Consider the following 4,679-nt stretch of genomic DNA (forward strand, 5'->3'; position numbering starts at 1 on the left):
CTTTTCCATATTTTAATTGTCTTGAATAAAGTCTTCTTTCCTTTAATTTTAATTTAATTTTACTTTGATAATCCATTTTATATTTTTCTTCATTTCCCTTTTTAATCTTCTTCACTTCTAAAATGTACTAAATATGTTGTTATTTATGAAATGATATAGCATGTAAAATTATGTATTTTCTTATATAACTTACACTGTTTTAGTGTTAAATCTGGTAGATCTTTATATACTCATTAAATGTTCTAAGCCCTTGTGCATTTGTATTTTAAATCTACTTTTAAAAATTAATATAAATTTAGAGGCTTAAAAAAATACACATTCAAGATTTTACAGTTTTGTAAATCAAAATTCTCATGGAGTTGACTGCATTTTCAAAGTTTCAAAAGGTTTCGAAATCGGCTGCGCGCGCAGCGGTGGTGGCGGCCGCGCGATCGGCCGTGCTGTAACCGTCGTCCGTCCGGGAGCGGCTAGAGCGGCAGCGGCGGTCGGGCACGGCGCGAGGCAACACCACAGGGCAGCGGCGGCAGCCGGGGCAGCAGGAGACGCAGCGGCGGCCGCAGCAGCAGCAGCAGCAGCAAGACGGACTCGTGGACACGAGCCGCCGCCGCCGCCGCCGCCGGGCCGGGCCGGGTGTCGCGCGCCGAGGCTGGGGGGGAGTCGTCGCCGCCGCCGCCACCGCTACCGCCGCCGCCGCCACCGCCGCCGAGGTGACTGAGGAGAGAGGCGCCTCCTTGCTCCCGCTGCCGCCGGACTTCAATGCCCAGTTCCCAGCTCGCCAGCGTTTTTCGTTGGAATATACGTTGCACATTTATGGCGATTCTGAGCGTGAGGGCAGACTTCTGCCAGGCTCAGCACAGCGTTTTCGCTGACAAGTGAGCTTCGGGGTTCTATGTGCCATAATTAACATTGCCTTGAAGACTCTGGACACCGAGACTGGCCTCAGAAATAGTTGACTTTTTTTTTTTTTTTTTAATTGCAAGTATATTTCTTTTAGTGACTCCAGTAAATTAAGCATCAAGTAAACAAAAGTGGAAAAACGACCTACACTTTTAATGTGTCTCACTAGTGCCTAAATGTAGTAAAGGCTGCTTATATTTTGTATGTAGTTGGATTTTTTTGGACTCCGAAGGAATCCATCTGCAGACATTGAGGCCCAAGTTGAATTTGGATTGGTGTGGATTCCAAATACTTCTGCTTATCTTGAAGAGAAAAGCTTCATAAAGAATAAACAAGTTGAATAGAGAATACTGATTGATAATAGGCATTTTAGTGGTCTTTTTTAATGTTTTCTGCTGTGAAACATTTCAAGATTTATTGATTTTTTTCCCCCAATTTTCCCCATCATACTCACACACACGCACGCTCACACTTTTTATTTGCCATAATGAACCGTCCAGCCCCTGTGGAGATCTCCTATGAGAACATGCGTTTTCTGATAACTCACAACCCTACTAATGCAACTCTCAACAAGTTCACAGAGGAACTTAAGAAGTATGGAGTGACAACTTTGGTTCGAGTTTGTGATGCTACATATGATAAAGCTCCAGTTGAAAAAGAAGGAATCTACGTTCTAGATTGGCCATTTGATGATGGAGCTCCACCCCCTAATCAGATAGTAGATGATTGGCTGAACTTGTTAAAAACCAAATTCCGTGAAGAGCCAGGTTGCTGTGTTGCAGTGCATTGTGTTGCAGGATTGGGAAGGGCACCTGTGCTGATTGCACTTGCTTTGATTGAATGTGGAATGAAGTATGAAGATGCAGTTCAGTTTATAAGACAAAAAAGAAGGGGAGCATTCAATTCCAAACAGCTGCTTTACTTGGAGAAATATCGACCTAAGATGCGATTACGCTTCAGAGATACCAATGGACATTGCTGTATTCAGTAGAAAGAAATACAAACGAAGGCTTATGTGATTGTGGCATTTAGAGGGAACTCTTGGTACCTGGAAATGTGAATCTGGAATTTACCTGTGTCATTGAAATAGTGTTGGATTCAGTGCTCCTCAACCACTCTTCTTAACAATTAGGAAAAAGTAAACAAATAAGAAAACCCTCTATAACGTGAATAAAATGTTTAAGAAAAGAAAAAAGAAAAAAAAAAGAAAGAAAAAAGGGATTAATTCAGTGAAGGATGATTTTCTCCTAGTTTTGGAGTTTTAATTTCTGCCAGGATCGAATTATTTTAATATCTCCTGTCTTTTTTAACTTTTTCAGAATAGGTCTCTAAGGAAAACCAGCAGAATATTAGTCTGTGCAGAACCACCTGTTTGGGGAGCACATCTTTCATTATGCTTGGCACATAGATTTCCCTGTGGTGGGATATTTGGGAGGAGGAAAGAGGTGCATTTTCCCCCTCTTTGTTTTCTCTTGCCCCCTCCTTTCCCCTGATACATATTGTAGATGGACTAGGAGAAGCCCTTATTGCTGTAGATTTGCGTGCAGTCTGGCAGCCTTAAGCCCATCTGGGCCCTTTTAAGAGGAAAAACAAACAAAAATGTTAAAAAAACACCAAAAAAAAAAAAAAAAAGGCATGCAGGTGGTTTTAGTCTTTACTGATGATGGAGTGTTCATCTTAGTTTCTTTTCCTCAAAGCCTTGATCTAACATTAGGCAAAGTAGCCAAGAAACTTGTTTTGGTAAATTAGTGGGGAAATAGCATTTGAAGAGGAATCTTTATTCTCAAAGAACTTAGCTGAGAGTAGAATTCTTCTCTTTACCAACCAATGATGCTAAGTGAGTATCCCAGAAACTTGTTTTCTGAAGAGGACAGCTCTAGTTCATTACTAAAAATATGTTCAGGCCAAGAATTAGCACACTCTACAAACAGTAGAATTGTGGACCATAGCACTACTCTGATTTTCTGTCTAATGATGTCAGGGAATACTGGTAGCTTAAAACTTTTACTTCAGGACTTAATTGTACTCTGAATTTTCGGAAATGGTCAGAGGAGCAGCAGCAAATTCACAATATTTAGGTCTTGAGAAATGCCTGTGGCGATCATTTTTCAAACTATTCCCTATATGTATAGTTCAGTTGAACCACTGATTGCCTTGTTATTTTCTTTCTAGATTCTTTTTGAGATTATTAAAAAAAAAAAAAGTCACTGGTTCAGAACCAGCAATGCTGTAAACAGGGTAGAAGATACCAAGCAACCCAGTGAGTAGCAAAGGGACTGTGTTGCTTATGAAGTGGTATAGTAGCATTTTTTGCAAATCTCTGCTGGGTTCAATGTGCTGATTTAGAAAGAAAAGCTGTTTTTCTCCTCATTTGCAGAAGGCAGTTATGACCAGGCTGTATTGACAAAGCAAGTAGAAGGGCACCATCAGGGGTTCTTGCACACTTTTCACCTAAATATTAAATAATAGTGCCCTGCTTCTAAGGCTCTGAATACAGGCTTAGAGTCATCTTGTCTTGCTGGAGTTTGCTGTGCAGAGCCATAAGCTTTCCATTTTGTTTAGTGTCAGCTAGGCCAGTAGGAATGGCACAGGACCTTGTCTCTCACTGATGATACCTCAGAGGTTGGCCGGCTATGTGAACTGCCTATTTCCTATTGCCGGAGTTGTTTTCGATTTTTAACTAAATACAAATCTGTGGATTCTCCTCTCCCTCATCCCAGCAAACAAAGCAAAATAATGCTTTTTGACATTGTTTCTAGAATTTTCAAGTAAAAAAATGATGGTACTATCCAAAATTCTTTTTATTTCTGAATATGACAACAGATTCCTTTAACACAGACTCGAGATCAAATCAAAATATCATAACCTCTAAGTTCAGATATAGTTTCAACTCTTTGGATCAATGCCATCAGAAACCTTTTCCATTTGATATGCTCTGAATGTTGTTTGGGGCAGGGAGTATAGATGTGTGCATTCACATGCATGCAGCCTCCATCAGTACCAGTGCCTGCCCGAGTTAGGAGAACTACATTCCTGGTTCTAAGGGAGAAGAAGGGTATATAAAACAAAGTGAAACATTAGCCCTCATTTTATTTTAAATTACAGAGTAATGTTAATTGTTCTCAGAACTGGATTTTTTCCCATCAAAACATTTTTTTTCCTTTGGATTTAATGAAGTATTGCTAGCTGAAGCCAGTTTGACATGGTGAGAGAGATGTCAGACTGATGCAGCCTGATTTAAAACCAAACCCTGAACCCTTTTAAAGAACAATAAAACATATTTTACATGAAAAAAAAAGGTTTCAAAATCAATGGTCTGTATCCTAGGAGCCTTGTGGAAGATCATGCTCCCTAGTTCATCAGGTTTGGGCTGAATTCAGTCCTGAGCAGCTGTAGAACACATGTCTCCATTTCTTTGTGGCTGTCAATCAGGGGTCATATTCTGCTTCTAGCAGCAGTGCCTCTACTTCCTTGTCTTGTGGTTCTTTTCTCCATTTCAGAACCAGTAGCCACAAGCCAGGTCATTTAAATCTCTCTGATCTCCTTATGTGCACTTTCTTCTGTGTCACTGGCAACATGACGTTAACTGAGTTTTCCTGAAGCTGACTGATAAGGGGATTGGAAGAAGACACACACAAAAATATAGAAAAGTTGACCCAGTGGTTCAGGGGACCTCTGATGAGGACTGACAGTGAATAGTCTCCACATGTTTATTATGTAGGTTTTTACATCAAAGGGATTTATTGTGAGAAAGTTACTTTAAAACAGAATGGAAGTCTAAA

General features: G+C 40.3%; 1 pseudogene; it reads left to right on the plus strand.

The window, feature by feature from the left end:
• The first annotated feature begins 686 nt into the window (after positions 1–686).
• Positions 687–4,177, plus strand: LOC139704340 (protein tyrosine phosphatase type IVA 2 pseudogene; annotated as a pseudogene).
• The last annotated feature ends 502 nt before the right edge of the window (positions 4,178–4,679 follow it).

The sequence above is a fragment of the Marmota flaviventris genome, unplaced genomic scaffold (assembly GCF_047511675.1).
Source record: "Marmota flaviventris isolate mMarFla1 unplaced genomic scaffold, mMarFla1.hap1 Scaffold_54, whole genome shotgun sequence".
NCBI lineage: Eukaryota > Metazoa > Chordata > Mammalia > Rodentia > Sciuridae > Marmota > Marmota flaviventris.